Source organism: Callithrix jacchus, chromosome 19 (assembly GCF_049354715.1).
Source record: "Callithrix jacchus isolate 240 chromosome 19, calJac240_pri, whole genome shotgun sequence".
NCBI classification, from domain to species: domain Eukaryota; kingdom Metazoa; phylum Chordata; class Mammalia; order Primates; family Cebidae; genus Callithrix; species Callithrix jacchus.
Genome location: NC_133520.1, coordinates 43,947,672 through 43,960,303, shown reverse-complemented (window position 1 = coordinate 43,960,303; position 12,632 = coordinate 43,947,672). Strand labels below are relative to the sequence as shown.

General features: G+C 44.4%; 1 pseudogene; it reads left to right on the top strand.

Moving 5' to 3' along the window:
* Positions 1-9,428: 9,428 nt before the first annotated feature.
* On the top strand, positions 9,429-11,648 carry LOC144580436 (heterogeneous nuclear ribonucleoprotein A1-like; annotated as a pseudogene).
* The last annotated feature ends 984 nt before the right edge of the window (positions 11,649-12,632 follow it).

Below are 12,632 nucleotides of genomic sequence, written 5' to 3'. Positions count from 1 at the left end.
ATGTCCTGAGTCTGTTTGCCTTTTTAATTGTCTAGGGTTAATATTAATTTGCATACTGTGTGAGATAAATTAGGTGTAGTGAGGTAGGGGATTAATCTGAAATTAACAATTTTATTAAGCAAAATTTTGCTGATGCCATCCTCGAAATTAAGTTCTTCAGTGGATTCTTATTGCTTTTATTTGTTTGTAAATGAAAAAAAATTTTTTTTTTTTTGAGATAAAGTCTTGCTATGTTGCTCAGGCTGTTCTCGAACTCCTAGGCCCTCCTGCCTCATTCTCCTGAGTAGCTGGGATTACAGGCGTACGCCATCATGCCCAGCTTCCTGTTGCTTTTAGAAGGAATGGCCAGGTGTGCTAGCTCATTCCTGTAATCATAGCACTTTGGGAGGCTGAGGCAAGAGGATCACTTGATGCCAAGATTTTTAAGATCAACCTGGGCAATACAAGACTCCGTCTCCAGAAAAATAAAGGAGAATCTATATACTGAATGTGGCCTACCTGGCCCTGCCTGCTTGGAAACCTACAGAGCTCGCCTGCCTCTGTCCTAGGACATACCTCCTCCAGCTAAGCCAACCTTACCTGTCAAATGTGTTGGACCATTCCCTCCTAATTCCTTCAGATTTCAGTTCCAGAGCCACTGCCTGATGGAAGACTTCCGAGACCTCCCACTGTGCTATTGCCCTATGTCTGCTGGACAGATCACCCCAAATTAGCAGCTTGAGACAATACACATTCTTTTGCAGTTCTGGAGATCAGAAGTCTCAATGATCCCCACCCGGCTAAAATCAAGGTGTCAGTGGGGCTGTGCCCCTTTGGGAGGCTCTAGGGGAAAGTCTGTTTTCTTTTTTCTTTTCTGGATTGCAATGGTGCGATCTCAGCTCACCACAACCTTCGCCTCCAGGGTTCAAGTGATTCTCCTGCCTCAGCCTCCCAAATAGCTGAGATTACAGGCATGCACCACCATACCCGGCTAATTTTTGTATTTTTCATAAAGACAGGTTTCACCATGTTGGTCAGGCTGGTCTCAAACTCGTGACCTCGTGATTCACCCACCTCAGCCTCCCAAAGTGTTGAGTTTATAGGTGTGAGCCACCGTGCCTGGCCAGAAAGTCTGTTTTCTTGTCATTTCCAGTTTCCAGAGGCTGCCTGCATTCCTTGGCTCGTGGCCTCTTTTCATCTTCAAGACAGCAATCGTATCACTCCAGCCTCTGGCTTCTGCTTCTATGGTCTCGTTCCTTCCCTAACTCTCCTGATTCTTCCTCATTTAAGAATCCTTGGGACTACGTTGGGCACAGCCAGATAATCCAGGATCAATTCCCTATTTTAGGTCAGCAGATTAGCATTCCTATTTTAATTTATTTTTTAGAGATGGAGTCTCACTATATTGCCCAGGCTGGTTTCAAACTCCTGGGCTCAAGCAATCCTCCTACCTCAGCCCTCCAAATTCTGAAATTATGAGCATGAGCTACTGTACCTGGCTAGCTTAGCATTCCTAATTCTGTATAGGACTCCATTTCTTCCTTACCTCCTACTGTAACATATGGACAAGTTTTGGGAATTAAGATGTGAACATGTTTGGAGCCATTATTCTGCCAACCATAGCTACCTAAGTTAAACACAAGATTTTAAGCTCTTCTAACTACTTGTTACATACAGTTAATTTCATTTTTTGCTCATCACTGTGTCTAGCACTTTGCTTAAATAAATGCCAAATGCAGGGTTGGCTGATGGGAGCTACATGGTGATTATGACAATATTTTCTTTTCTGCCATTTTCTTTTTGGTGTATTGTCTGTTTTTACATTTCTTTTTAACTTGTAGGTTTGGGGTGCATGTGAAGGTTTGTTATGTAGGTAAACCGTGTCATGGAGGGTGCCCTGTAGTTCTTTCATCACCCAGGTGTTAAGCCCAGGACACAATAGTCATTTTTTTCTGCTCCCCTCTCTCCTCCCACTCTCCACCGTCGAGTAGACCCCCGGGTCTGTTGTTTTCTTCTTTGTGTTTGTTCATAAGTTCTTATCATTTAGCTCCTACCTATAAGCAAGAACATGCAGTATTTGGTTTTCTGTTTCTCTGCTAGTTTGCTGAGGATAACAGCCACCAGCTCCATCCACATTTCCACAAAAGACATGATCTCATGCTTTTCTATGGCTGCCTAGTATATATTTGTATATATGTATTACATTTTATTTATCCAGCTGCCACTGATGGGCATTTATGCTGATTCCGTGTCTTTGCAATTGCGAACAGTGCTGCATTGAACATTTGCGTGCCTGTGTCTCCATGGTATATTCCTCTGGGTATATACCCAGTAATGGGATTGCTGGGTCGATGGTAGTTCTGCTTTTAGCTCTTTGAAGAATAACGCTTCATGAATTTCCATGTCATCCTTGTGTGGGGTCATACTTCTCTGTTCTTTCCAGTTTTAGTATATGTGCTCCCAAAGAGAGCTCGTGATGGCATTTTCTTTCTTTCTTTTCTTTTTTTGAGACAGGATCTTGCTCACTTGCCCAGGCTGTTGTGCAATGATGCAATCACAGCTCACTGTAACCTTAAACTCTGGGCTCAAGAAATCTTCTGTCTCAGGTTCCAACATAGCAGGGACTACAGACACTCACCACCATGCACAGCTAATTTTTTTTTTAATTATTCTTTTTGTAGAGACAGGGTCTTGCTATGTTGACTGGTTAGTCTCGAACTCCTAGCTCCAAGTGATCCCCTGGCCTTGGCTTCCCAAAGTGCTGGATTGCAGGTGTGAGCCACTGTGCCCGACTACAATAAGAAATCAAATAAAATAGTGAATACACAGTTTATTTCCTTTGACCCCCTTTCCCCTCATTTCTTGGTTTAGTGGACTCTGCAAAGCTCCTTAAGTCTCAGGGAGCCCTGACTTTGTAGTTCTCTGGCAGGCTGCCTTGCTGCCTCCTGCTGTATCACACGCAGAAGTCAGATAAGCCTATCAACACTACCTCCCCCACCTCTTTTTATTTTTTTCCCCCAAGACAAAGTCTTGCTCTATTGCCCAGGCTGGAATGCAACGGTGCAATCTCAGCTCACTGCGACCTCTGCCTCCCAGGTTCAAGCGATTCTCCTGCCTCAGCCTCCTGAGTAGCTGAGGTTATAGGCACACGCCACCATGCCCAACTAATTTTTGTATTCTTAGTAGAGACGAGGTTTCACCATGTTAGCCAGGTTGGTCTTGAACTCTTGACCTCATGATCTGCCTGCCTCAGCCTCCCAAAGTGCTGGGATTACAGGTGTGAGCCACCGTGCCTGGCTCCCCTCCACCTCTTATCTGCATAATCTTGAGCAGTAACTTTGCCTTTGTCAGTCTCCATTTTCTCATCCCCAGGATGGGAAAAATAATAAGTTGAGATTCTTACGTTCTTTCCCTGGACAGTATAGTATTCATCTTTTTTTTTGAGAAGGAGTCTCGCTCTGTTGCCCAGGCTGGAGTGCAATGGCACGATCTCAGCTCACTGCAACCTCCACCTCCGGGGTTCAAGCAATTCTCCTGTCTCAGCCTCCCAAGTAGCTGAGATTACAAGTGTCCACCACCATGCCAGGCTAATTTTTTGCATTTTTAGTAGAGAGGAGGTTTCACCATGTTGGCCAGGCTGGTTTTGAATTCCTGAACTCAAGTAATCTGCCTGCCTCCCAAAGTGCTAGGATTGGGGGTGTAAGCCACCACACCCAGCCTCTTTTTATTCTCGGACTCTAAAACAACAACTTGTGGACAGGCTCTGGAAGTGCTGATTGAATTGAAAAAGTGTCCAAGATTAGCGTTGGGAGCATCCAGGAATTTGAGAGTTAGGTGTGAAGATGAGAAGAAAATTAACACCAGCTCCACATAGAAAGCTCTGAGTCACCAAAGAAATGAGTGACCGCATGTCACGAGGCCCTGCAAGGGGTTGGCTGCCTTTGGATGAGTGTGCATCACCCATGTTGCCTCCAAAACACCCACACAGTCCCCACTGATAGAGAGCTTAAGTATCTCTGAGTGTGTCCATTTCTTAAGGTTGCTGTTGTGAATGCTGTCAGCTCCTGAAGCCTGGGCTTTCAGAGCCCATTAAGAAGAGATGCGCAGGGCACTTTTCATTTCAGACCTCTGAAAGCACTTTTCCATTGTGGGGGCAAACAGGGTCACTACTGTGGTGGCCTTTGACCCAAAGCACAGACCCTTTCTCTTCAGCCCAGACATTCCCCAGGGAACACAGCATTTTCTGCAGTGAACTAATAGATCAAAGCCCACACAGTTCACTCTTCCGCTGTGAAGCGCAGGAACTCGCCAATGTTCCATCAGACGTTTTTCTGCCTAAGTGGATTGAGGTCTTGCAGAACACCACTGATTACTTTAATGGAGAAGACTAGACTAATGTCACATATCACTTAATGGATATTAAATAATTTTTTCGTTTCATTTTGCAAAGGTTTAAAAATAGATCCTGTGACTTTCTTCTTCACAAAAGCAATATGCAGCTATCATAAAAACTTTTATTTTTTTAAAAAAAACCTTTTAGAAATAATATCCTGCTGGGCATGTGGCTCATGCCTTTAATCCCAGAAATTTGGGAGGCCGAGGTGGGTGGATCACTTGAGGTCAGGAGTTCAAGGCCAGCCTGGCCAACATGGTGAAACCCATCTCTACTAAAAATACAAAGATTAGCTGGGTGTGATGGTGGGTGCCTGTAGTTCCATCTACTGGGGAGGCTGAGACAGGAGAATTGCTTGAACCCAGTCGAAGGAGGTTGCAGTTAGTCGAGATCGCACCACTGCACTCCAGCCTAGGTGACAGAGTGAGACTCTGTCTCAAGAAAAAAAACAAGCAAAGAAAAAGAAGAATCCCAAACTACTATCTAGAAGTAACCAGTATTAGAGTTTTGTGTGTAATCTTTTGCTTCTGCACCAAGACGTTTGTTTTAATGTAACAAAACTAAGATCACAAGTCATATATTTAATTTCCTTTTAGTTTCTGATAAACACTATGATATGAATATTTTTTCCTTTTTAAAATTCTATTTATTTATTTATTTTGAGTTGGAGTCTCACTCTGTCACCCAGACTGGAGTGCAGTGGCATAATCTCAGCTCACTGCAACCTGTGCCCCTGGGTTCAAGTGATTCTCTTGCCTCAGCCTCCTGAGTAGCTGGGATTACAGATGCCTGCCACTGTGCCTGGCATTTTTTTTTTTTTTTTTAATTTTTAGTAGAGACGGGGTTTCAACATCTTGGCCGGGCTGGTCTTGAACTCCTGACCTCATCCACCCACCTTGGCCTCCCAAAGTGTTGGGATTACAGACATGAGCCACCATGCCTGGTCAATTGTATTTATTTTTTGAGACGAGGTCTTGCTCTGTCACCCTGCTGGAATGCAGAGGCAGGAACAGAGATCCCTGCAGCCTTGGCCTCATGGGCTCTGGCAATCCTCTCACCTCAGCCTCCCAGAGTAGTTGGGACTACTTGGCCCATGCCACCATGCCTGGCTAATTTTTTGTAGAGACAGCGCTTCAAACTCCTGGGCTTAAGCAATCCTCCTCTCTCTGCCTCCCAAAGTGTTGGGATTACCACCATGCCTGGCTGATTTTTCTATGTTGATAACTTTTTTTAAAAAACAATATCTTTTATACAGGTGGTCTAGAGATTCCACAGTTTATTTAATCATCACTCTATGATCAGATTAGCTTTTTAATCCTCTTGATTAAAGACAACACTGCAATCAACATTTTTTATTGATAAATTTTTACAAATTTTGTGTGTAATCTTTTAATTGCAATTTATTTTTTTTAAAAATAATTGTGTAACCTTTGCAATTAATCAATAAAAATTGATAAATTTTTTCCAAATAATTTCCATAAGCTAAATTCCTGGAACTGAATCATTAGGTCAAAAGGTACTTGCATGTTAGAAGCCGCTGAGGCAGCAGTTGCCCAGAAAGGTTGCCCGGACTTCTGTGATGTTTCCCCTGCAGCCTTACCAGTACTGATTTTAGTTCTATGTCAAAAGTTTCTGAGTTGGAAGAAATCATCTATTACATGCCCTTCATGTTGGTGAGTACATCTGGTCCCAGTGAGGGGAAGGGGATAGGAACTAACATTTACTGAGCTTGATGCCTGCCTGTCTACCTCGGTACTGTCGTAAACACCATCTCATTTACTTTTACTTATACATGCTTTTGGGGTGTGTGTGTGTGTGTGTGTGTGTGTGTGTGTGTGTGTGTGTTTTGTTTGTTTTGTTTTGTTTTTAGATGGAATTTTGCTCTTATTACCCAGCCTGGAGTGCAATGGCGTGATCTCGGCTCACTGCAACCTCCACCTCCCAGGTTCAGGCAGTTCTCCTGCCTTAGCCTTCCGAGTAGCTGGGATTTCAGGCATGCGCCACCATGCTGGGTTAATTTTATATTTTTAGTAGAGATGGTGTTTCTCCATGTTGGCCAGGTTGATCTTGAACTCCTGACCTCGTGAATCACCCACCTTATCCTCCCAAAGTGCTGGAATTACAGGCATAAGCCACCTTGCCTGGCCTGATTTTATTTTTAATTTAATAAATAGAGCCTGGGTGACAGAGCAAGACTCCATCTCAAAAAAAAAAAAAAAGAAAAGAAAAGAAAAGAAAAATTTTTTGAGACAAAGTCTCCCTCTGTCCCCAGGTGCCAGGCTGGCGTGCAGTGGTGTGATCTCAGCTCACCGCAACCGCCGCCTCCCAGGTTCAAGCAATTCTCCTGCCTCAGCCTCCCGGGTAGCTGGGACTACAGGTGCAAGCCACCACGCCCAGCTAATTTTTTTGCATTTTTAGTAGAGAGGGGGTTTCACCATGTTGGCCAGGATGGTCTCGATCTCTTGACCTCATGATCTGCCGGCCTTGGCCTCCGAAAGTGCTAGGATTACAGGCTTGAGCCACCACACCTGGCCAAAAAAAGAACTTTTAAAAAAAAAATTAGAAGCTGGAAGACTAAGGTCAGGGTGCCAGCCTGGTTGGGTTCTGGTGAGAGTCCTCATTCTGGTTATGTCCCCACATGGCCTTCTTTGGTGCATGCATAGAGAGAGGGCATGAGCTCTACTCTCTCCAAATCAAGGGTGTTCTCTCATAACCTCATCTGACCCTAATTATCTTCCTTCCTAGTGCCATCCTATTGGGGTTAGGGTTTCAACATAGGAATTTGGAGGTACAGGAGGGTGCAGCCAATTTTCTCCATTTTGTTCAGTGCATTTCAAAGTCTCTTTGTGAGCACAGTGGGTTTCGACTTGAGCTGGAGAGAGGAGCATGTGATAACTCAGGGGTCAGCTGGGGTCACCTTATCTTGCCCAACTGATGCAACCTCTTTCAAAGTGCTCTCCAGGACTCCCCTGGATTCCCCAAGGGCTTATATTCTCAAGGTCACCTCTGGCTTCAGGCTCCTGCTTCACAGAATTGGATTGTCTCAGCACGTTCATTTATGAGTGTAGATGATTTACTGAAAACTGAAGGCTGCAGAGAGACTTATATCACAGCAACAAAAACGGCTGAAAATGCATTGTTAGCTATTTCTCTTTGGAAATCCTTCAGCCATTTCTGAAATCACGGCCCTTGACAATTTCTGGGCACTTCAGCCCTTGTCTTCTGATCTCCTCACTCACAAATTCCTGCTTATTTCCCACATATAGAAGTTCATTGCTCTCTTCTGTTGCCTTGACTTCTGCTGGACCATGTCATCAGGGTTCTGATGTGAACATGACAGACTCCATCTTAGTCCCTCCCTCCCCGCTATTTCTCCTTCGGGTGCACACTGGGTCACACTGTACCCAGCACCTAGTAACCATTGAGACCACATCCTGCTTGACAAGTGCCCTGGCTATTGTGAATACCCACCTTGGTAACCGACAATTTTGGGAAAGCTCCTGTCTCCTGGTTCCCAGCTTTCCTCTTCTAGCCTGCTTGTTCTGCTTCAGCTAGACTCCCCCTCCCCTTTCCCCTAGAATGGGTATTAAAAAGAGATCACATCCCCCTAGTCAGGGCCGAGAGATTTTTGAGCATGAGCTGCCTGTCGGTTGCTGGCAATAAAGGACTGTTGTACTCTCAAGAGGGTATGACAGTTCCATCTACCTCTGTGCTTCTTATTAAGGTATTTTTCGGGCTGGGTCCCCTGGCTCACACCTGTAATCCCAGTGCTTTGGGAGGCTGATGCCAGAGGATCCCTTGAGGCCAGGAGTTCAAGACCAGCCTGGACAACACAGTAAGACCCTGTCTCTGCAAAAACAAATATATATATATATATATATATATATATATATATTTTTTTTTTTTTTTTTTAAAGGGGGAAAAATGGTATTTTTCTAAGCAAAAGTGGTTCGTTCTCCTGCAAGGGAAATTTTGGCTCCAATTGCTGATATAATACATTTGTCATTGGCAGGGTGTGGTGGCTCATGCCTGTAATCCCATCACTTTGGGAGGCCAAGCTAGGTGGATCACTTTAGGTCAGGAGTTCAAGATCAGTCTGGCCAATGTGGTAAAACCCCCATCTCTACAAAAAATACAAAAAAATTAGCTGGGCATGGTGGTGGGCACCTGTAATCCCAGCTACTTGGGAGGCTGAAGCAGAAGAATCACTTGATCCCAGAAGGTAGGGTTGCAATGAGCTGAGATCAGGCCATTGCACTCCAGACTCAGTGACAAAGTGAAACTCTGTCTCAAAAATAATTATAATAATAATAGATCTGTCCTCTACATGCACAATTTTGAGAAAGGCTAAGTACCCTGGACTCTCTCCGCTGCTGACTCAGCATCTACGTATGCCTTAGCCACATTCACCTGAAGGCATGACCAATAGCAAAATTCACATCCACCATCTGTATAGAGAATGTGACTTTTCTACCGTCCCAGCCCTGGATGAACAATGAGTACCTTTTTTCAGTTTAATAATAATTAACATTCGTTTAGAATTTTCAACTGCACCACCTCATTTGATTTTCATGAGATCTCAATGCCAGGTAACCCAGCCATAATTCCCTCTGTACAACGAAGTAACTGGGACTCAAAGAGAATTGACTTGCCATTTGGCACCCAGCTGAAAACCAGCCCAGGGGAGCTTCAAGGGGGATGGTGCTCCACTGTCCCTCCTCTGGCTGCTGTAATGGAATGCCTGTTTCATGTGGAGTTTTACTTCACAAACTCAAGTCTTTGTCAGTTCCATTGCTGCATTCTGACGATTTCATGGGATCCTTCCCTACATCACTACACAGTGATGCCTGACTCCTTACCTGCAGTGGGGTAATGCTTGCTCTCCTCAGTTATTTGGGTTAAAATTTTGGGTTTTCTAGATCTCTTATTAAAATTCACAAACACTGTGAAATAGTCACTGCTGTCTAAGTTTGGGCAACATAGTGAGACCTTGTGTTTATTTTTATGTATGTATTTATTTATTTCTGAGACAGAGTCTCGCTCTGTTGGCCAGGCTGGAGTGCAGTGATGAGATCTCAGCTCACTGCAACCTCTGCCTCCCAAGTTCAAGCAATTTTCATGCCTCAGTCTTCCGAGTAGCTGGGACTACAGGTGCCTGCCACCACATTTGGTTAATTTTTCTGCTTTTCGTAGAGATGGAGTTTTGCTGTGTTGGTCGGGCTTGTCTCAAACTCCTGGTCTCAAGTGATCCACCAGCCTTGGCTCCCAAAGTGCTGAGATTGCAGGTGTGAGCCATTGTGCCTGAGTGATACCCTCTTTAAAAACAAAACAAAAACAGCCTTTCTGCCCGTGGACGCCGCCAAAGACGCATCGTTAAAGTGTCTCTTCTCCCTGAGATCATGTGTACATCAGAGTCTCCCAAAGAGCCCGAACAGCTGAGGAAGTTCTTCATTGGAGGGTTGAGCTTTGAAACAGCCAATGAGAGCCTGGGGAGCCATTCTGGGCAATGGGGAATGATCCCCGCCTGTGTGGTAATGAGAGTTCCAAACACCAAGTGCTCCAGGAGCTTTGGGTTTGTCACACATGCTGCTGTGGAGGAGGCAGATGCAGCCACGAGTGCAAGGCCACACGGGCGGAAGGAAGAGTTGTGGCACCAAACAGCTGTCTCACGAGAAGATTCTCAAAGAGCAGGTGCCCACTTCACTGTGAAAAAGATACTTGTTGGTGGCAGTAAAGAAGACACGGAAGAACATCGCCTGAGAGATTATTTTGAACAGTATGAAAAACTGAAGTGATTGAAATCGTGACTGACTGAGGCAGTGGCAAGAAAAGGGGCTTTGCCTTAGTAACCTTGGACGACCGTGGCTCCGTGGATAAGAGTGCTGTCCAGAAATACCACACTGTGAATGGCCACAGCTGTGAGGTTAGGAAAGCCCCATCAACGGAAGAGATGGCAACTGCTTCATCAGCCAAAGAGGCCCACGTGGTTCTGGAAGCTTCGGTGGTGGTTGTGGAGATGGTTTCAGTGGGACCGATAACTTTTGTTGTGGAGGAAACTTCAGTGGTCATGGTGATTTCGGCGGCAGCCATGGAGGTGGTGGATACGGTGGCAGTGGGGATGGCTATTATGGATTTGGTAATGATGGAAGCAATTTGGAGGTGGTGAAACTACAATGATTTTGGCAGTTACAACAATCAGTCTTCAAATTTTGGACCCATGAAGGGAGGAAACTTTGGAGGCAGAAGCTCTGGTCCCTGTGGTGGTGGCGGCCAATACTTTGCCAAACACGAAACCAAGGTGGCTATGGCGGTTCCAGTGGCAGCAGTAGCTATGACAGTGGCAGAGGATTTTAATTAGAAAACAAAGCTTAGCAGGAGAGGAGAGCCAGAGAAGTGACAGGGGAGCTACAGGTTACAACAGATTTGTGAACTCAGCCAAGCACAGTGGTGGCAGGGCCTAGCTGCTACAAAGAAGACATGATTTAGACACATGCTCATGTGTGTGGGCAAAAAGCTCGAGGGCTGTATTTGTGACCAATTATATAACAGGTTATTTTAGTTTCTGTTCTGTGGAAAGTGTAAAGCATTCCAACAAAGGGTTTTAATGTAGAGTTTTTTTTCTTGCACGCATGCTATTCATTGCTAAATGTAATAGTTTGATCATGACGCTGAATAACTGTCTTTTTTTTTTAATGTGCTGTGTAAAGTTAGTCTACTCTGAAGCCATCTTGGTAAATCTCCCCAACAGTGTGAAGTTCGAATTCCTTCAGGGTGGTGCCAGGTTCTATTTGAAATTTATATACAACCTGCTTGGGTGGAGAAGCCGTTGTCTTCAGATACCTTGGTGTAGTTGAACTGATAGCTACTATTGTGACCTGAAGTTCACCATGAAAAGGGATTCCCCAAGCAAAATCATGGAATCACTGGTTATAAAAATGATTGTTGGCACATCCTATGCACTTTATCTAAACTGAATAATGGTACCAGATAAAATTATAGGTGGGAATGAAGCTTGTGTATCATCCAGTATCATGTGTGATCAATAAATGATTTAATTCTCTTGAAAAAATAAAAACAAAATAACATGTCAAAACTAAAACATTATAAACAAATGAATACGTAAATAAATAAAATTCATAAACACTCATCAATCCTGCAGGCTCTACTTTAAGGTAGTTTTTGGGGGTTGGGCAAAGTTGGGGTAGACTGATAGGAGGGTTTTTCACTCATTTCCCTTTTCTTAAATAACGGATATTCAGGAACAGCACTGATCAATACCAGCAGAGTTCGGAATCTGTATTTCACCAAGCACAGGTTTCCTTTGCTGACTCACTCCCTGTGTGAGGTGTCACACAGACCCTAGGCATCATTTGCTATCTACAGAGGGAAGACTCCAAGTCCAGAAGCCAAATGCATTTCAACATTTGTCTGCCAGCCCTAATGTACTGGCCTTTGTGTCTTCCATCTGTAATCAGGCAAGACATCATAAATTGTTTCTGCTCTAATTTTTCTTCTTTCTTTAAATAACATAATGAATATTGATACAGCCAAGAGTTCAGTGAGTAGGGGATGGATAGTTATTAGGAGTGAAAAAAAAAATCAATGTAGTATAACCTCAAGATTCAATTTGAATTCCACTTTGGGAACCTGTTTTGTGGTTTGGAAAGAAATGAATTCAATATCAGCTGTTTGCAACTTGACAAGATAAAGAGCTCTGACAGTTCCGTTCAAAGGATGGAATCTCCGACAATGGAGGGTGGAAACAGTTCAATCTCACTGAAGCCGGGACGGGGATGAAATAGTATTCAGGACAGATGTTTCCTCCCGCAATGCCGATCCTTCTAGCAGTGAGAGGATTCATGGAAGCCGTGTTTCAGGGGACAAAGCTTGGGCCTGGAAGTTAAAGCTGTATTTGCATTCAGCATTGCAAATGGTAACCATGGGCACCGTGTTGAACCACTCTGAGCCTTACTTTCTTCATCTCTAAAATGGGGATAATAAGGCCAGGCACGGTGCCTCATGCCCATAATCCCAGCGCTTTGGGAGGCCAAGGCAGGTGGATCTTGAGGATAGGAGTTCAGGACCATCCTGGCCAACATGGTGAAACCCCGTCTCTACTAAAAACACGAAAATTAGTTGGACATGGTGGCAGGCACCTGTAATCCAAGTACTCGGGGGGCTGAGGCAGGAGAATTGCTTGAACCCGGGAGGTGAAGGTTGCAGTGAGTCGAGATCATACCACTGCATACCAGCCTGGGTC